Source organism: Malaclemys terrapin, chromosome 2 (assembly GCF_027887155.1).
Source record: "Malaclemys terrapin pileata isolate rMalTer1 chromosome 2, rMalTer1.hap1, whole genome shotgun sequence".
NCBI lineage: Eukaryota > Metazoa > Chordata > Testudines > Emydidae > Malaclemys > Malaclemys terrapin.
This window is the reverse complement of record NC_071506.1, coordinates 192,899,910-192,921,299: the sequence shown is the minus strand read 5'-3', so window position 1 is coordinate 192,921,299 and position 21,390 is coordinate 192,899,910. Positions and strand designations below refer to the sequence as shown.

The following is a 21,390-nucleotide window of genomic DNA, read 5'->3' as shown; positions in this document are numbered from 1 at the left end:
GCTGCTCTAACTTCCAAAGGCCTGCAACAGACGCAGGGCCAGAAATGAAGCCAAGGATCAGCACAATATAGGGGTGTCCCGACCATATCCCCTTTTCTGTAGCCATGTCCCCTTCCCTCTGCTGCATTAGCAGCAGGGAGAGGGCGAGGCATATGTCAATGGTATGGAACTGCAGGATCACCCTAGTGCTTGATTCCTGCCAGGGGATGATTTAAAATGGGTTTATGGCCTGAGTATACTCCCAGAGCAACGCAAAGCAGCCTGAGGACCTGGCCTGGTATATTCAGTGCCGAATGCATAATTTTGAGACTGTACGCTCTTTGGGGCAGGGACTGTGAGTTACATTGTACAATGCACAGTGGGGCCATGACCTGGTCAGCCATTAGGTGCTATTACAATATAATACAGTAGGCTACTGGATGTATTATTGTTAAATTATCTAATTAAGGATTCATATTGACAGACTAAGGGCTTGTCTACACTTAAAACATTGCAGTGGCACCACTGTAGCGCTTCAGTGAAGACACAACCTATGCCAACAGGAGGGGTTCTCCCATCGGTGTAGGAACTCCACCTCTCTGAGAGGCAGTAGCTAGGTCAATGGGAGCATTCTCCTGTCGACCTAGTATTGTCTACACCAGGGATTAGGCTGGTTTAACTGTGTTGCGGAGGGTGTGGATTTTTCACATCCCTGATCGATGAAGTTATGCCAACCTAATTTCCTAAAGTAGACCAGGCCTTAGTCAACTTCCACCTTTGGAACAAAAGGAAAGTGGCAACAACACAGGGCCACAAGGGTGTAGGGCGCCAAGAATGGGGAAGACAGTAGATGACCCTCAGGGATTCAACAAAACCACTCATTTTCCCCACCCACAGGCAACACTCAACACTATCAACCCTACTGTACGTGTGTGTTACCTATACCTACTTTGCAGCAGGGCTAAGTGTTAGTAAATATGACTTGCAATTTCTAAACATGATGTTTAAAGTCCCATTATAAACATCAGGTAGCTGACAACAGAAAAAAATCCCCAATTTTGTCCAACCACTTTAAATTAATTGGAAAAAAAAATGCAGATTTTTTACAAAATTAAACTTCACTACATGTGCAGAAAGAGGGTAACTGACTAATTAGCAATTTCAGTCTTACTTCTAAATACAGCTTCCAACTCCTCAATATAACTTGCATACTAGGAGTCCTTGGTGTCTGACTCTTGCTATGTTTGCAATAATGAATTAATCTACAATGGCCCATATGTTACTACTTGTTTGTTTGCCTGTTTATCCATTATTCATGAATTCGCCTACCTGAAAATGCATGCATTCTTTTTTTTTTCTAGAGGCAGCTAACTGTTTGCATGTGTAGCATTTTTGCTTACAATGGGACACTCAGTTCACGAGTTGGAATTTTCAAAAATAAAATATTATTCATGCTGCAGCCAAGATCTCGTTTAAAAAAAAATATGAGAGGGTAAGACAGGCAATGAAAGGCAACTTTCAAGATACAACTAAACATCAGTTAACCCTTGCCAACACAGTACGCAGCATTTACCTGAGTGTGTGTACAGCACCTGGCACAATCCTGACTGGGGCCTCTGAACACTACCAAAATACAGATTATAGATGATAATAAAACAGTACTTCTTTAAAACACCAATAAAATGTCTTTTGTCCATTGATCTTAAAGCCCCTAATCAAGTCACTAATCACCTAAGCCTCAACAATAGTCTTTGAAACTTTAGACCTACCCTATTTCTATCAAACCAAGCTCTAAATAATCAATTGTATTCCTTGCTCTCCGCTTTGTTTTTGACAACAGCGCCCTCTGGTAACAACTTGCTCTAGCTCTAAGTAGGTATTTCAACTATTAGTTATATCCCACAGTACATATTACATCACCTTTCCTAAGAGACATGTCTGAACAGTTCCCCTTTTCTTGCTTTATCCCTTTCATAATGTCCTTCACATTCCTCTTTCAATATTTGCTGTTTCTCTTTGTGATGGCATTCAGTCGATGGCATTTAAGAAAAGATTACATAGCAAAAGGGTTACTCTTGGAACTGGTTTCCTCCACTCTCCTAGGGAGAAACTGTAGTGCACAGCTCTCAGAAAAACTCAAGCAGTCGCTGTTGGTTTGGGGACAGAAGGAGAGATGCCAACATACAACAGGTTCTATTGTTTTCCCTGAGAGAGCGACAAACTTAGTGAACAAAGAACAAAAATAGACTTCATATTTAGCATGGTCTGGTTGGGACTGGGAATACAGATACTTGTATTCTATTAGAAACCGTACCATTTGGCTACTGTGCTCTTTGCTTGCCTAGTTACAAATATTGGGCCCAATACAATGGCCATTGAAGACCATGGTTAAGATTTCTATTCACTTCAAAGGGCATTGAATCAGTCCCTTTCTGAGGTTTCATTAATTAATGTTTTTGAAGTGCTTTCAGGAGCTCTTTGGATTAAATGTCTGGTTCAAAGCCCTCTGAATTAAATGGGAGTCTTTCCTTTCATTCCAACACAGACTTTGGATCAGGCCCTGTAAGAGCCATCTATATAATAAACTTTTGGGGTAGAGGTTGAAGGAACTCGGTGTGAAGTGGGGGAGGGGGAGGGGAAGGAAGGAAAAGATTTCACCTCCGACCGCCAATGCTCAGATCTGTAAACTTGAAAAGCTTTAATGGGGAAAAAAAATTGTATGTCAGGTTGTTGTTTTCCATAGGCATGGTGAAGTAGACTGGGATTATCCCTTACAGAACACAAGCCAAAAAAGGCTGAGCTGTTAGTTTGAACTTTGTTTGATGAAAGGTAAATGGCAGAAAAGTCAGCTGTTATCTAGCTGCCATGCAAAAAAACTGCATGTTTACACATGCCAGCTCTAATGTGATTTCCTGATCTGTCTTACTGTATAGATTTCCCAAGAATCATACTCCATATCGCTAACTTCAAGAGATCAAAAATCTTTTTTCTTTTTTTTTCTTTAAAGATTATATTGTGTGTTTTAGGTCAGTCTCTTGATTTTTTTTTTTTTTTTTTAACTCCTCCTGCCCATCCCCAGGTGTGTGCATGTGACAATTAGTTTTCCCCACTCTTCCATGTGTACTGGATAAGGTGATTTTGGCACCTGTTGCAGGAGCTCTCATCCCCACATCTGCCTGTCTCCTGCCCCGCAATTAACCGTGTCCTTCAGCCCCCCTCAGTTCAAACCCCAGCATCACCAACTCATCAGTTCAGCCCCCCTACTCCATCAGCCCCTACTGCCCTCAATTCACCCTCCCAGTACTTACCCATCTGCTCAGAACCCAGCATCAATACCACCCTTGCACCCCATCAGCCCCCCCCCTTGCAGCCCCCAGGCCATAGTTCAGCCCTCCAGCCTCCCCTCTACTCCTCTTAGGGTTCTTCACCCTCCCAGGGGGGCTGGTGGGGTCCCACTTCTGGGGCTCCCACTGTCAGCTCCACAAGCAGGGGACAGGGGAGGCTGACCGCAGGAGCCCCAGCTGCCAGGAGCTTACAGCGATTTCTAAGTAAAATTAAGCCGTGTCTGGGGGGAAAAAAATCCTAACATTTGAAAGTTCTATTGCAAGATCACTCAAGAGGCTTAATTTTACTTTGAATTTATTGTGAGAGACGTGATTTCTATCAGACTTTCCTCCTAAATAAGAGACCTTCCCACGCTGGTCAGGGAAACCATTTATAAATGAACCCTGTTAGCATTGATAATCTGTGTGTTTAAAACACTGCTGTGTTAGGGATCTGATCCAGAGCCCATAGAAATCAACTGGAATCTCTCTATTAACATCTGTAGGCTCTTCATCAGGTCCTATTTGCATTATCTGATTAAATATAAGTAAGGATATGAGTCTGTCACAGAGGTCATGGATTCCGTGATTTTTGGTGACCTCCGCAACTTCAGCCTTGCGTGGCGGGGCCCTGGCTGTCAGCCCCATGAGGTAGAGCGAGTTACAGGTGGCGGAGTTCCAGCTGTCAGCCCTCCCCCCTCTCAGGGCAGCGGGGCTTGGACTTCCATGAACCGCAACCTCTCTCTGACTTTTACTAAAAAATAACCATGACAATATCTTTTAATATGTTATAAAATAAATACAATCATCTTCTATTGCTACATTATTCTCCATCCTCCAAGACCCCAAAACGCTACAAAAACAGCAAAATGCTGTACAGTTTGCTACATGCTTAACTTGTGAGGCTATGTTCAATAACTGAAGCATACCGTGTACAGAATAAATTGTAGCAACATCCTCAATAAGTTTAGCCTAATCCTTTTTATGTCAAAGATTAGGGCAGATAACTAAGTGGTAAAATACTGGTTGTTAAAAGGGTGAAACACTAATAATGTTGAATCAAAGCCTGGTGTACTGTTGATGTTACCCAAATAACATAGTTAAAAGAACAGGAAATAATTAAAGCAGATGGGAAATCTTCCACTGATTATCCAGGTTGGACTAGTACCTCGGAAGTAGCTAATGCAACATCATAATGAATAGTAGAAGTTAGTGCAAGCAGGGACTAGTCTAGTTTCACCAAAATAGTATGATTAATGCTGGATGGTGTTTCTCTTAGTATACTTCCTTGAAGTTCTAAGTCTAGAGAAGGCAAGAATTATTGGGAGATTCCATTGTCACATTTACTGTAAGAATCTGAAATATGAATCTATTCAGGGTGGTCAGAGGTTTCCAGTTAATTCCGAGCAGAAAAGAATAATCCAAAGAAAAAAAAAATTTGCACCAAAAGAGTCTGTTTCTGAACTTGCCCTACAGATCTGACAGCTTTGGGTTGAATAACAAATTCCTGTTTGTTTGTTTTTCTGCCCTTCAAAAAACAGCAAAACTGAATCCAAAGTTTGCATCTGATCCTCCTCCAACTGACCTCCATTGAGAGTTCTGCCATTGACTTCAGTCAAAGCAGGATCAGGCCCTTAGGTTTGGAGAAGAGGGTTGAACCTGTGGCATTGTGGCCTACTCTCTTTACTGCCATGCTAGAGAAGCACCTACCTGTGATCTGTGTAGGTGGGGAAGGGCTGTCTCTGCAGTTTCTGGGGGCAGAGCTTCCCCAAATGTGTGGGACTTCTCAGAAGAGGAACATTCAGATACTGTTACGTGGACTCCCATTCTGCACTCTCAAAGCTCACCCCTACACTAAAGAGGATTTTTGGCCCTGACAGTGAAACAGTGGGAACTTGCTGCCACAGGGGATGGGAGAGGGGCAGTATCATAAAAATCACTGAAGTGTCCTAGACCTCCTCAGATGTCCTGAGGATCCTCTGGCTCTTTGTATATTCGCATGTGCCCCGGAATCCCCATCTGCACCCAAAGAGATAATCAGCGGGGAACTCCACAAAACGGTAGAGTTTTTCCACTTAGCTCTTCCCCTCCCACAAGTTTTTGAAGCAAGAGGGAATGATTTGGCCCTTTATTTTTTTATTTAAATTTCACTAATTTTTGTGATACCTATCACCATGACAGCTAGGCAGCCTAGATACAAGAATTAACAAACTCCTCCCCCTCCATTCCCTTGGACCAATTACTTATGCCCTAACCAGAATGGTTTAAACAACATAAATAAGACTAACTGGACAAAAATCTAGAAAGGAGGCGGTTGGGCCACTTTTAGAAAGAAAATGCAGAGGGGAGACAAGTCAAGGGGCAGAAAGGAGAAGAAAGATTTTATTCTTCGTCTCTTCCTGTTATCTTTCCCTTTTTTCCAAACGCCTTTGCAATTCTTCAGCTACCATCACTACACATAATTCGACAAAACCTAGTCTCTTTCAAGTTATGATGAATTGATGCTTCCCACCAGGGCATTGCAAGCTTTCTAAGGTATGGACAACTGACAGTTTAGCAGTGGTAGTAACTGCAACAACAAAAAGTTAGAAAATACCCTATGTCCACCCACACACAGCAATGGAAAATAAAACTTGTTATAGTTGAGAGCTCAGAGTACAGTGCCTGTGAAAACTGCAACTTCTAGTTATTTGCATTTCCTTTTGTTACATTCGATTGCTGGGTATTTATTAAACAAAGCACTCTCTTAAAGTTGCAATGTTTATACTTAACATTAGTAAATTATCAAGACATGATTGCTTCAAAAATCCATTGCCCGAGGTCAAAGCCTCAGAAATGGAAAATGTAATTTCAGAAAAAGATGAGAGCTACTGCTGAGACATGTGAAGTTTTAATCACAGGTTCGTACAAATGACTAACACTTATGTAAGATAATTGCTTCGTTATTTAGACCTGATATTTGTATTTCTGGAGATAAAGTTCAAAACTTAGCCATGTTCTTTCTACTTTCTCTTTCTATAAAAATCAGAGGGGCTGCTGGATTCTGGAAGAATTTTTTTTTTCTTGATTCCCATGAAAAAAATTTCATTGAGCTTTTTTTTTTTTTAAAATAAGGAAATAATGCTGCGTGATGGGTACAAATGGAGATAGTCCCAGGAGCACTGCAATAGTTGAAGGATCTGTCATGTCTAGAACTATATGAACCTTTGAGTTTCATCTAGTGTTTACTTGCATTACAAAAGAATTGCAGCACTCTAGTACCATCACCTTTATTGGTTTTGAAATCTATGTAACACACGTACAGTATTCTAACAGATCAGATTTGTTTCATGATGTGTCAACACAGGATTATGTGTAGCTGTGACTCAACGTTGCCATTTTGGTTGCACCATCATGATGAAGCAAATGTTGTAAATGTAAGATCAGGATGTTGCACTCATCTCTTCCCCTTTCCCACTTCCCACCCTACCCCCTTTACAGTTATGAGGAAAGCCTTGTTTGTGTATCTCTGTTTGGAAAGGTCTGAGGCATAAAGACCATTTTCTGCCCCTTGTGGGAAGGGCAATTGGTTTGTGGGGGTTCCCACATCATCACTGCAATTGCTCAGCACTGCTTTGTGTGTTGGCAAATTCAGGGAGCATACAATTCATGAACAGTAGGAATGGTGCAGTGGCTGGGGCGCTGGCCTGAGACTTAAGAGACCAGGGTCAATTTCCTGCCCTGTAACAGACTTCCTGTGTGACCTTGGGCAAGTCACTTAGCTGCTCATGCCCCGGTCCCCAATCTGTAAAATGGGGATAATACTTTCCAACCTCACCTGGAGGCAGGTATGACCTTAAAAAAAAAAAATCATCTATTTGGTAGCCAATTTTACATCCATTGTGTTAGAGCAGGGCTGAGGGCCCTCATTTAGTCTATCTGGCCCCTGCATGTTGTTGCTGCTCTTAGGAAATACAGCTGTCAGTAGGTTTTCCTGGCTGAAAAAATATGTTCATTAAGGACAGAAAATATTTAATTAAATTTTAATTCATAAAGTGAATACGACAAGGTTAATTATAGCTTTTTAAGAGGCAGTGTATGGGATTTGGAGAGATTACCTTCTGTTGTTTTGCACAAAGTGCTGTCTCTTCTGCAAAGCTTTAATTAGCTGGCTTTTTTTTTTTAATAGCCAGTTTCCAAGTGATTGCTCAGTAGCTCCCATTTTGTTCTTCATCAGCAGTTTCTCCAGTACAGCTGCTTCAGAAGAGGAATATCCCTCCAGTTTGCATTGCAGGGAGCAGACAGATTATTTATTACAAAAGGTGCAAGCTAATGGAAGAGCAAAATGCAGGCCAGCCTAGTTCAATACCTGCAATTGTCTCAAGAGAGGCTACTTGTAAATAAATAAAGGAAACAAACCAGAACCGGGGGGGGGAGGGGGAAGGGGAGTGAAATAGACCCTTTGCAGATATGAGCAAGCAGCTAATCCAAAAGCACAATTCTCTTCTTAAATCTGCAGTGTTTGTCTCCAGTTGTCTAGTCTGCTTTCCATACATATGTCAAACTCCAACTGTCATCAGTGGAAGATGAGAGCACATGTGAAGAAAGCAGAATTTTGGAGATCTATTTTGTGGCTCTGAAGAATTTTTCCTCTAATCCTTTAGTTGTCTTCAACCCACACTTTTTTTTTTTTTTAAAGGTTAAAAATGTGACCTATCCTTCAATTGCCTATACTTTAAATTTGGCTATTTTCCAGTAATGTGCTGGATGCCTCAAAGAACAAGGGTAAGAGGGTCTGTTCAGCACATCATTAAAGCAAGGGCACATATACTACCCTAGGAAAGTTCTCTGTAAACATATGGAGTAGCTTTTTCTTAGATCCCGACTTCACGCTCTATGCCGGTGATATCACATGCGCCAGGAAACCTCACTGCACACTGGAACCAGACTACTGAAGTCTGTTTTGCTCTCCATGTTTTCAATATTATGCTACTGAATGAGTTTTAACAGCAAGTTAACACTGTTGGTTATTAGTGGGTAAAATTTTTCAAAAGTGCAATAGGTGCTTAGATGTGTAAGTCCCATTGATTTTTCAATGACCGCTAGCTATTAAATGCCAAAGGCACTTTGGAAAAATTTAACCACTGTCCCTTAACATAGCAACTACTTTGCTGCCCATGTGATGCCCACCCAGCTGGTGGATCTCTTAATCCATGTGGAGTGCTATCCACATTGCAAAGAGCCACCATAACTGTTGGAATCTCAGTTGAGAGGCCCAATACTGAACAGATAGACACAGAGATACTTTTCATGGCTATAAATAGTCCCCAGACCAGGTAGGAGGCATGTTGCTCAGGCACTGTGGGATAGCAGGCATTGGCACTGCCCAGCCTGTAATAGTTCTGCAGTGAAATGGAAGTCTCCCATCCAAAGCTGTTGATCTATCATCTTTCATGAGTACTAAACTTAGTTGCGTGCAAAATGCGCCCCGCCTTATGACTCTTGACTCAGCAGGGCATATGATGTTCCAGCATACTGTATGCTGGTGACTTCACATGGAGTGGGAGCTGGTGAAGCTTGAAGTTAAGACTAAGCCAAGGGCTGGGTAAGTTAGCAGCGTACTATATGCCTCTCTCACTCTGGTTATTGGAGGGATTCAACACATTACTGGACTTTTCAAATCCTACTTTGTTAAAGGATCCTTCATCTAACTCTGCATGTTTGGGGGCTCATGAATGTGCGTGTGTAAAAATGATTTTTTTTCTAGCACTGAACAATGCTTTTAAGCTGCACTTATTCTGACTCCTGTGTATTAACCTAATGTATGTGCACAATGAGCCATATCTGGTGGCCTTATTCATCCCCATTCAGTCCAGTGGTCTATCTGTGGGGCTAAGAATAGAATCATGTGTGCCTCCCTATGAGAGTGGGTGATACAAAAGCACTGCTGTTTGTAAAGGACCAAAGCTTCGCCCTTCTCTTGTCTTGTGCGGTTCTTGAAATACAAATGTTATCTAATAATATTTTTTTCTGAAAATTGGATCAATTCCAAGTGGGTGCATGACAGGAGCAAATAAAAAATAAACAAACCTAAGAAGCATTCTCTAATCACTTCTCACTTTTAAAAAGCCGCCAACACCTCTTGGGAAAACATTCTATTTAGAAAACTTTGCTTATGTTCTCTCAGAGTTCTTCCCCTGACTCATTTAATTAAAATTACTAAATGAAACTTGTATTAGAAAAAACAGAAGCTTGGTTGCTTAGGGATTCAGATCCAGTGGCTTATTCCTTTCATGAAACCTAAATCATGTCCACTGCATCACAGCCATCACCACAACACCTAATGGTGGATTATAACCCCAAATAGGGAAACAAAGATTCTGCTTTCAGGAGCATTAAAAGGGAAATACCGACAGTGATCTATGTAAGTGTAGAACTGTCTTTAGGAATGTGAATATTTACCTGAGACAGCAGTCTCTGAAGATGAAATGTTGATGTTCAAGTACAGAAAGGAATCCGCAGATTTCTGTGGCAATAGGAACTCTTCAAGTACCAGAACTTTGGTGCCACCTAGTGGAGAGATTTTAAAATATTATTCGTGTCCATCAATTTATCTCTTTTTTTGAAAGCAAAAAATTAAATGCTTCAAATCAGTGTAAATCCAAATGAAGATGACCATCTCTCTCTTTTTAAACAGCCATGAGTATATCACAAATAAAAATTAAGTAGTCATAGGATAGTACTCTCACCAGGTTAGTGACAGCAAAAAATATAACTTTCTTAACTGTAAAACAGACTTTGAAATTCTGCACAGCTAGACACTAATTTTTCCTTCTATTAAAAGAAACATGCAATATTTAAAAAACTGCTTGTCCTTGGGCATTTCCCCTTCATAGAATACCTCCAAAGAAACGGGGCAAAAAATCTTAAAAGCTCACCAGGTTCTTGAGCAGGAGAAAGCTTCATTATAACCAGTGGAAATCTCTCCAGGGACCAAAGCATATTAAGCACTTAAATAAGCACTATTTTGTTCTGAGTCCAACTGGTCTTGCTGTCAGATAAACTTAATCTCCACATATTAATACACACAGCTTGCAGGCTTGCCATTTATGTCCTAACACAGCAGTAGGATTTTCAGAGGGATTTGTTCCCTTTAAAATTTAAATCCAAGCCACAAACTGCAGAGTGTGGTTTTACCATGGACATTGCTGAAAAATAATGTAAGGTTAGATAAAACATCTAATCCTGAAAGAATCCCAAAGCCTTCTGTATTATATAATTATATTATCCTATAGATCACACTTACATATCGAGCTGTAAGGAGATTTGCTAATATAATGTAAAAGATGCACAGTGGGAGTGATTCACTGTCCGGTCAATGGCAGATGGCACTGAACAAGCCAGCGGAAAGAGCACATTACTGACCTTATTAAAAACTGTTTCAGTAGGGCCGAGAGGGGGCAAGCCAAATTGCATGGGGTCCAAGGAAGTGTTTAGGGAGTAGAAGTAAAGGCACCAGGTCTAGACATTGCTTAAGATGCTTGGAAGGAAAGGGGGGCTGGGGATGAGGCAGTGGATGGATTGGTTGAAGACTGCAGAGAAGGGCTTGATGAAAGAAACTGACAGTCAGAGGCAAAGAAGGGACAAAAGAAGAAGCAAGAGGTTGACAGACCAGAGAAGGTAGGGCTGAGTGATTACTCCAAGTAATACTGGCCTTTTTACATCACACTGGAATTGTGGAGGGGAAATGGTAGCATTACTGGACTGTTCATAGAGACTGTACATAGAGACTACACAGTTGTACGTTGTGGCATCTTGACTAGAGTGGGAAGTTGGGGTGGGAAGGGTCAGACTTGCTTTGATTGTAACCTCTTTGAGGTAGAGACTGCCATTTCCTATGCGTTTGTACAACACTGAATACAATGGGATTGGGCCCTTTAGGTGCTACCGCCACATAAATGTAAAATACTAATAAAAATGAAAGACACTAGAATCACTGGCCTGATGGTCTGTGGGCCGTATGTGGTGGGTGGGTGATAGTTTATGGCCCACACAGAAATGTGTGTGGTGTGGAGCAGATGGCAGTCAGTGTTTCCAGTTTATAGGCAGAGGTAGGATAGGGACATGAGGTCAGACTTAAGTTTTGTAAATGGGCAGTATGATCACTTACACTTGCACATTTATTTCAGCAACTCTATGAAACGTGAGGCAATTTGAATATGGATTTAACTGCCATTATCTGCTCATTTTCATACTTTTAAATGCTTACTGTTTTTTAAACTGCAACAACCCTTAGTGTACACACACTAATGTTAAGTAGCAACTTGATCAATGTTTAAAATAGTCTTGCCTGTGATATTACTGTGTTCTGATTATACAACGCAACAGTGACCCGTCCAAAACATGAGTCATAATTGGCCAACTCCACTCCAGTGGAGCTCCACCTACTTACATGAGCTACTTACATATAGCCCAATATATGTAATATTGCTTTTCCAGGCAATAAACTAGATTTATTTTTTTTTTACTATATGGTCTTCTTGAAATCAGTAACATAATATCCTACTCACTAAAATAGTGTAACTAAACGTATATTTAAAATGAAAATAGCAGCTCACTCAAATCAAAGCCATTCTTACTGCTCTCAGAATAGTATTCATACAACTGTACATGAAAGATGCTAAAAATGTATCTGAAGTAAATTGCAATTGTCCAATTCTCTGAGTCCTGAAAAGAGCAATTAATACAGATTCTCCTTTGCAGATCTGCTACCTGATACCATTGTATGAATAATAAAAATAGGGTTAGTAATGTAGGTATCCCTTTTTTGGCTACAACATCACTTTAAAAAGTGTTTCTTCTCCTACAAAAATGAATTTAAAAGCCTTCAATGTTAATATAGTTACTTAAAAAGAACCCTTTGTTCCTAAGCAAATGTTTAATATATTTTGATCCAAAGGCAGAGTATTTGCATTAGTATTCCCACTGGTATATTTGTCTTTTTGTGTCCATGAATTAAGGCTCTGTTTAAAATCTGTCTATGCCCCTAATCTGCCTGGAGAGCTTTTTCTGGATATTCAAAGCTACACTCAAGCCTATAACAAAGAGGGGGAGGGAGAAGAGACAGAGAGAAGTGTTATGCATAAGTTCAACACAGCCGTCTCACATAAACATGCACAAGTGTCTAAACTACAAGGCATGGCATTTCCACAGCAAGCAGTTTCTCCAGACAACTGACTTATAATTAGGTCCAGTAAAAGCACCTTGAATCCGGGGTCCAGATGCATTCATTCAGGTCTATCATTGCTGGAATCTATCCACAATAGAATAAAAAATGCTCTGACTTTCTGATGTGGGTTTGATGGAGATCGGCTAAAGAGCCTAGTGATGCTATCTAAGGCTTATGTGACAAGTGCATAAACCAGATTACCAGTTCCTTCAATTCAGAATCTTTGCACTTACTTCTATATCTGCTGTGGAGCCACTGCTGGCTTAACAACAACAGATGAAATCCTGGCCCCACAGCTGTCAATGGCAAAACTTCCATTGATATGAATAGGGTCAGGATTTCACCCAACATATTCAAGTCCATACAAAACTAAGCGCATAACAAACTTTAACAAATCCCCAGCCACCCTGAGAGTTTAAGCCTGGGAGTCGGGAGATCTGAAGTTTAGTCACTTGTTTTCCCAGTCTATAAATAGGAATACTAGAATTTCACAAAGGGGCTTTGAGACTTAGTTTACATCTTTAAAGTGGTTTGAAGCGCCCAGCTGGAAAGTGCACTAGAAGTGCAAAGTATTACTAATGATGGAACTAGCTCTTTCCTTGCATGACATTTAGGGAGGGTTGAACGTCTTTCAGAAGATGACGTTCTGCAACAGCTTTAAAATGTTTTAAAACTCCTACCATTTCAGAACCTTATTACCAAGTACACTACAAAGAGAGAATGTGTCCTAGTGGTTTTCCCAGGACTGGCTTAAAGTACCATCAAGAATAACCGGAAACTGTACTTCAGTAAAGTTTGCTTGATCATGGACAGAGCTTTTTATCTTTTTAGATTTCATTCTAGGTTTGTTTCTCCTTTTTAATGGTGTCATCATTAAGGGCTATTAGGAAGTTGCCTCGTGTTTATGATAAAAGTACAGTATGCAGTAATTATAGGTGGCTATTGTTCAAAACACAACCATATACGAACACTTCAAGAATCCCCTGAGCTGTAACTCAGAAGAATGTATTTATTAGCAAACTCTTGTTTTTAAAAGCTTCGAATCAAGACATAGGTCTTTTCAGTGCTAGACCCACTTTACAAACCATAAATTCTGCAGTGTACTGATGTGAGACTCTGCTTCAGTAATAAAATTGTTTGTTCAACTACAAAACTTCCCCCCATCCACCTCCACTGCTAATCAGAAATCAAGATGAAATAGCTATAGAATGATGCGTGTATTTCTCTTAAACTGTATCTGTCAAATGTTGAATAAAAGCATCAAGACCTATGTCCAAATCTACCATCTTCTTAATTAGGGAACCTGGCCCACTCAATGTCTGGCTACTCTGCAAAATTGGGCAGCTGAGTACAGCAGATATCATGGCAGCTAGCCATGTGGTTTCTTTATGGTGTTTTCCCAGATCTCCCTAATTCTCAAAGCAGAAAAACAAACAAGTCATTCAGTTTCAATGTTCCAACATTACAGTTAGCCTCCAGCCCACTACAAGGCCTCACTCTACATTTATTAAGCAGGAAATGTGTGAAACACAAAAATGAATAAAATACTGTCAGTTATTCTGTAAAGGGATTTTCATCATATGAAGAAGACAAAAGGTTATTTCATCCTCTGAAATGCTAGTTTTTATTTGACACTTTCTTTATGTTATAATGAATCTTTCAGTTCTTTTCTCCTCTTGTGCTTTCTCTAATAAGTACCATAAACAGGCTACTAAGAAAGTTGGGTTTACATCTGTAACTAAATGAGACATAGGAGCTTTCTCTTCTAATACACTCATTGCTTGCTGCCTCAAGTAAAGTCACCTCTGTAAATGAGACTGTATTGCAGAGCAGTTTTAAAACTCTTTTAGTGCATAGTAAAATGCTGTCTGCCAAAGGTTTCTTAATGTAAAGCCACCTTGTAATTCACAAAACAAAACAAAAAATCACAGAAGTTAGAGGTGGCAAAAAACAACAATACCAGCTGATCCCCCTGATTATATACTTCATGTCATCAGTACCAGCTTATTCTCCTGATAGTATACTACATATTAAGGTGTTCTTCTGTACTGTCCCACCTGTGCATGTTCCTTCCCTTCCACTCCACTTAAGAGCTTGTTGTCTACACTAGAGCTTTTGGTTGGGTATCTATAATTTCCGTATAGGCACTCAGACCAGTTTGTTCATAGTCATGGCTCACCAGAGGCTGAGCTTACAAATCACAACCAAGACACGTTTGTCTCCTAGACCAAAGATTTATTGAGTGTCTACACTAGAATTTATAGACATGTTAGTTAGCTTGAGCTAGTTGATTGGCAATTAAATTTAGTTATAACATCTGGCTAAATAAAAAACACACACATAGTGAGTACAGTCTTCACTGCAGCTGGGAGCAGGCTTCCTACCCTGAGTAGACACAAACCTGAGCCACCGCCCATGCTGCTCCCAGCAACACTGCCATTTTTAGTGTGCTAACTCCAGCAGAGCCAGTGTGTGTTTGTCTACTCAAGCTGGGAAGCTGCTCCCAACTGCAGTGTAGACACACACCTAAAGCTGCTAACTAACAAATTTATTACAGTGGTCTGTTTCTTCAGCAATTCCAGATGAGTTGCTTCCACTGGCTTACGGAATAAATAAATCTTGTACCTTTGTTGTTGAGAAGTATAGCTCTGTATATAGGGAGGGTGGGGGGTTCATTTTGTTTTGGGTTTGTTTTTGTTTTTTTAACATTATGGGAAAAGGGAATTTAAGCTTGTGTTTAGTCATTTCAACATGACAAAAAACCACACTTGCAGTGTGATCTTTTGGCTTTCTGGCAAAAAGAGACAGAAATAGTAAGTCTCTCTGAACTAATGGAAAAGATTAACCCTTTACTGATCTCCTGATTAGGACAAGTTTTACATTGTTACCTGCCTGTAACCCCTCCTCTTCCCTCTCCCTCCTGCCGTTTTAATGGAGTTGGAAGAAGTTAAGAGCAGATTTTGGCCCAGTATGCAGTTATAAAACACACAGGTCCCTAGAGCTACAGGCCACTTACTAACAATGACACCAATGTACGTGATAAACAATACACAGCATTTGATTCTCAAATTTGGAGGGCTTTTTTAAAATTTATATTGAAAGTCTCAAGAAAAAGCTTTGTGATCATCATTACCCAAAAAGTACAATGCCTGGTCTTGAAACATACATCAAAGTAATGAGTAAAAGATTGGGTTGGTTTTTTTTTTTACATTTACGGCTTTACACTGATCATAAATATAAAGGGATTTTCAAGGGATTAAAGATTCACTTGTCAGCTGCTGTGCCCTTTTAATAAGCCTCTTAACATCTACACTGACAGAAATGCATGCCCCAGTTTTGCAAAGGAGACTGCCTCTGTCTGTTCCATTGTACTGTTACAATGTCACAGAAAAAGGAGTGAATGCAATGTTTGCTGCCCCCTTTAGGGAAATATTCTATAAATAGATTTTCCGTGGGCATGGGCAGCAGAACGATTAGCTCTTTAAACACTACTAGGGCTTTGTCTACACTGCCAATTGAACGACAAAACCTTTGTCGTTCATAGGTGCTTAAAAAAGCCTTCCTGCCCCCTCCCCCCCCCCCGGAAGACAGAAGTTTTGCCGTGGCAAGTGACAGTGTAAACGGCTCGGTGCCGGCAGGAGTGCTCTCCTGTTGACAATGCGAACCCCGCTCGTAGGGGGTGGAAGTAGTTTGTCGGCAAAAGTTTACACTGCCCAACTTTTAGTGACACGGCCATGTCGCTAAAAGCTGTGTGGAACTCAGTCAACTTGGGTTCAATTCCTAGCTCTGCCAGAGGCTTCCCATGTGACTTGGGCAAACCACTTAAACAATCTGTAAAATGGAAATAACTACACTACTCTTCTCCCATCTTTTGTAAGCTCATTAGGGCAGGGACTCTCTCTCACCACGTGTTGCGATAGCACATAGCACAATGGCCCCTCCATTTTGGTTGGGGTCTCTAGGTTCTATAATAAGAAAAAATAAATAACACTCCCTTGAAATGTTAACTAGACAATATTTTTAAACTATTTAAAAACAATTACCCACAAATTATAGAACCACCAAGCTACACACTAAAGTTCATCCATTCAGCCACACTACTTGGATTGCTTCCCATCCATCTTACCGCCTGCATCTGCATTTCTACACTTTAAGTTCTCCAGGGCAGGTGGTATGCCTCCATACACCTTTTGAATCATACCCTAATAATATAGTAACCTAACAGAATAAATAAAAAGTGGATTTTTGACAGGCTATAGCTATTTCTATGTGATTTACTTTTCTGGCCTGGCACCAAATGGTTCGACACCTGTGATTTCATAACTGGAATCAACAAAGTTATGAAAACTAAAAGCAACAGCGTAAACGGCTCGGTGCCGTTTACACTGATATACTTTCTCATTTCAATACCACTGCTTGGCAGCTATAGTCCAAAAATCAATACTAAGATTAAAAAAATATAGTGGAAAAGAATTAGACTAGCTATTTAATAATTCTTTTCCATATCTACCTTCCTGCCAATGCAGGATTATTCCCTACCTCGTGTTTTCAGGTGTTTCGTCCAGCCTAGTTATGGAAGTTTACATTCATTTCATTTATATCTTTAATATACTGCTCAAGCCAATGGTCTTGGATGCTATTATGCATAAGGAACTGTAAGTTAAACTGTTTATTTTCCTGGTTTCAACTAAAAGACCCAGTAGAACTGGAGCAGTGACTGTAGTCATATAGGCTCTGATCCAAGCCTGTTGGAGAATTTGGGAGCCTTTGCATTGATTTTACTGGGCATTGAAGTGGGCTCATAACAAAATATAGAAAGTGAAGACACTTCATATAAGACCTAAACAGGCTTCAGTCAGCAAAGCATAAAGAGGATTAGCTGTCTACAATCCAAAAGCATATTATACCACATACCTCTGAAACAATTGGCTACCAGCCTTTCACTTGTACAGAGATGAAGGGTCAGATTAATTCCTGGAGCAATGCCACTGAATTCAATATTACACCAGGAATTAATTTGGTCTGGAATCTGCATTATGTTAAAGGCTCACTCAATAGGGTGGAGGGTGAATTAATCAGCGGTGGAGGAAGATATTTATATATTTTTTCTGTATTTATAGAAAATAAAACCCTTTCTTTTTAGCTGCAATTTAGCCCTAAAGAGAGATCCACGTGGATTGAGTTGAGATTTACAGGTTTTTCCATAGTGCATTTTGTGTGTATTCACTTTCCTGGGATATTGTATGTCTATTTTTTCCACTTACAGAAAACAAAAGGGGTGGTATTAAGTAAAAACATACATTTAAACCTCAACCTTCTATGACTGGAGCAGGTGGGAAGCACAGTTTTCAAATCTGGACACGTTTGAAAACGGGACTTACGAAGACAACTTCAAAGTCATAGTTTTATTATTACAACTCTTGCAAAACTGGGCAAAAATTTTGTACAGTAAATTGTAATCCAGAACAAACGTTTAAGGCCAAGTTATAAAATATACAATAAAGCTGAGTGTTACTGAAATGCTGACACAATGCTACAGCATCATATACTCAGAGTAATTCTAGTTTTGTTTTAAGACTGTGGAAAGCTGTACAGCATCTGATCTAGGATTACTTTAAGGGTTGTGCTAATTTAAACAATGCAATTCAAAACAAAAAATGTGGTATAGTAGTTTTAATTCTTCCCACTCTGTTGGATTTATAGCTGACTTTATAAGCGAACCAGACATTGGGCATTCCAGAGCCAGACTTTCTTCACTCACTGCATATCTATGGTAAAGTGTTCACATGGCACCACTTCGTTTTAGAACAGGGGTAAACAACCTATGGCACGGGTGCCAAAGGTGGCAGGCGAGCGGATTTTCAGTGGCACTCACACTGCCTGGGTCCTGGCCACCAGTCCAGGGGGCTCTGCATTTTAATTTAATTTTAAACGAAGCTTCTTAAACATTTTGAAACCTTATTTACTTTACAAACACCCATAGTTTAGTTATATATTATAGACTTATAGAAAGAGACCTTCTAAAAAGGTTAAAATGTATTATTGGCACACACAACCTTAAATTAGAGTGAATAAATGAAGACTTGGCACACCACTTCTGAAAGATTGCCGACCCCTGTTTTAGAATGTATAAAATGTGCCATAACTGCTGAATAAAAATAAATGGGCTAATGTTATTAAAACTCCGTAATTTACAGCAGTGCCAATCAATGATTAAACTCTGTTTCTAATGATTCCTCCAATAATCTTACTATATTACCCTCTCAAGCTGACTATATTTACCCAACATGGTAGCCTTTGGAAAGCGTTTAGGGCCAATCTTGCCCCTCAGTCACAGAGAAGTCTTGCGTCTGAACAGGTGCAGTTCTGCTGTGTGGTATATGGAAAGCAGAAGCTACTGGTTCTGTTCACCCCTCCAATTCAAGGAGAAGGACACAAATCACAAGGAGGCTACTCCAGCTGTGAGGCTGGACTGGCTCCTCTAAGCTCCATTGCTTGTAGAGGAAGGACTCCTTTCCTCCAGCCCAGAACATTGCAACACACAGCCCACCTGCTCAGGCTGCTGGCCAGGGCCAGGACGGTCAGTCAACTAGATCATGGAACCAGAGGAGTAGGCCAGTGTTCATTACAATAATTTAGCAAATGGAAACAATCAAAAACTGTGGAGAGTTCAGATTCAGGGACTGTCTTTGAACTGTGTTGCATTTTCCAGATTTTCAGGGAACGTTCCTGCCCTCTGAGCCATGTGTGAACTGTTTGGTCATTATTTATATATATTCTTGAAATGCCTTTTCTATGCTTTCTGGTTATGAGGGAACTTTAACAAAGTAAACTTCAGGTCCTGCGGGGCCAAATACTGGCCGGCAAGTGGTTTCTATCACACTGAAGTCAGAATTTGGCTTACTGAGTATGCACCAGCCACTAATGGCAGCAGTCACCAGACTACATCAGCAGCTGCCACAACCTCCATTGGGAGCCACTGAGCCAAACATCTAGAGAAGGAGCTGCGGAAGGATCTGCTGGCAGTAAACCACAAGATACTTCAAGGAAAGTTAGGCCATGGGGCACAGAGGGAGAGAGAACTGGAGTGGGCCTTATTACAGGAAAGGAGGCCAGAGCAAGGACCCTGCCTGGGAAAAGAGGCCCTCGGAGCTGCTCAGGTTGGAGAGTGGCTAGAAAATGGCTGTGGGGAAGAGTGAAGGGGACTTCTTCCATAGCTGGCAACCCCTTATTAATCTGAGAGGAAGCAGAGAGAGGGACTGGAAGGAAGATGGCCTCACTAGCAAGATGTAGCCCACGCTATGAAAATGTTTGGGAGCCCTTGCTATAGGGAACTGAACTCAGGGCTAGCAATCGGGTCTTCAATACTAAACTCACCTCTATCGCTGACTAATTCTGTGACCTTGGATAACTTGTTTTAACGCTGTGTGGCTCAGTGTCACCACCTAAAAGGAGGGGCAATACTTTACTACAGCACAGGGTTGTCGTATACAGTTTAATTAGTGTTTATATAGTGCTTTGAAAATTCAAGTGTTGAGTGTTGCTACTAGTGTAACTATCTGTTATAGTGCATTAGGAATTTAGTTCTGTTCTAGAGACCTGTGCAGAAAATGAATGTAAATAGAATATTAATGTCTAACAGGACAAAGAGCACCGAGAGGGTGTATTGTATGTGAACATCCACCTTTCATCTTAATAATATTAAACTTAGACAACTTATTACTTACCTGCCTCACAGGGTCATGACTCTATAAATATTAATTAAGAATATGTTAATTTTCGGATGGAAGATGCTATACAAGTACATATGAGCAATCCAGTGTAAAAATCAATGCCGATGCTATTACTCACACAGATTGCTGGAGAGATATTTATTTCATTTCACATTTGAAAGGAGAGGTAGGAGACTAAGGCTGAGGAAAGTATCCATTTGAATCCCACTTGTCCTGCAGGAGGGGAGAATTTGTTTTGGTTTGCTGAGGATTTTTAAACCAGAACTCCAATTTTCAGTGGAATCTACCTTGTAGTGCAGGAAATCCCCTGCAAGACAAGAGGAAATTTTAGTGTCTGAGGTGAAATCCTGGCTCTACTGAAGTCAGTAGCAAAAATCCCACTGACTCCACTGGGGCCAGGATTTCACTCCAGGATTGTCCTTGTTCATGCCTTCCTATACAGACAGTCCCCAACTTACGCAAAAAAAAACCCCAAAAAAACAAAAAACACAACACCACACACAAAAAAACTAGCTTACGGAACTTACAGAATTTTTTCCCAAAGTGCGGATTTGCGTAAGTCGGGTTTGCGTAACCCGGGGAGCGTCTGTAAATGTATGTGGCAATTGATATGTAACTCTTCTTGTGTTGCAGGGTTTCCTGCTTACGGTTTGGGTTCAGGAAAAAGGTCCATCAGACCAGGGCTAGTGAGCCACAATGCAAAGTGAGCTGCTCACCCACAAAGTATTCTTCTAGTACCACAAAAACAACAAGGAGTCTGGTGGCACCTTAAAGACTAGCTAACTAAAGCTTATACCCAAATAAATCTGTTAGTCTTTAAGGTGCCACCAGACTCCTTGTTGGTTTTGTAGATACAGACTAACACGGCTACCCCCTGATTCTAGTACCACATACATTTATAATCGATAATTCCATTGGGGTAATTAGTTTGGTACTTGAGCCTGCTACCATTTAAATCAGGAGCAAAACTCTGTGACTTACATGGGAGCAGGATTGAGACATTTGTAGATGTGTAATTGGAAACAAGTCCCCTGTTTTTAGTAAAACGTATATACATCCTGCTAGAGTTCAGCTCACCTATCAAAAACATTCTGAGAGACAAGGTGGGGGAGATATCTTTTTTTTGGACCAACTTCTGTTGGTGAGC

General features: G+C 40.5%; 1 protein-coding gene across 1 annotated transcript in view; it reads right to left on the bottom strand.

Annotated features, from left to right (window-relative positions):
- LOC128832717 (cytochrome c oxidase assembly factor 1 homolog) overlaps positions 1–21,390 on the bottom strand; it is a 66,152-nt gene that overhangs the window by 29,584 nt on the left and 15,178 nt on the right. Inside the window, exon 2 of the mRNA XM_054020298.1 lies at positions 9,744–9,851. The gene's annotated coding sequence lies outside the window, so the exon portion shown is untranslated. The remainder of the gene's footprint in view (positions 1–9,743; positions 9,852–21,390) is intronic.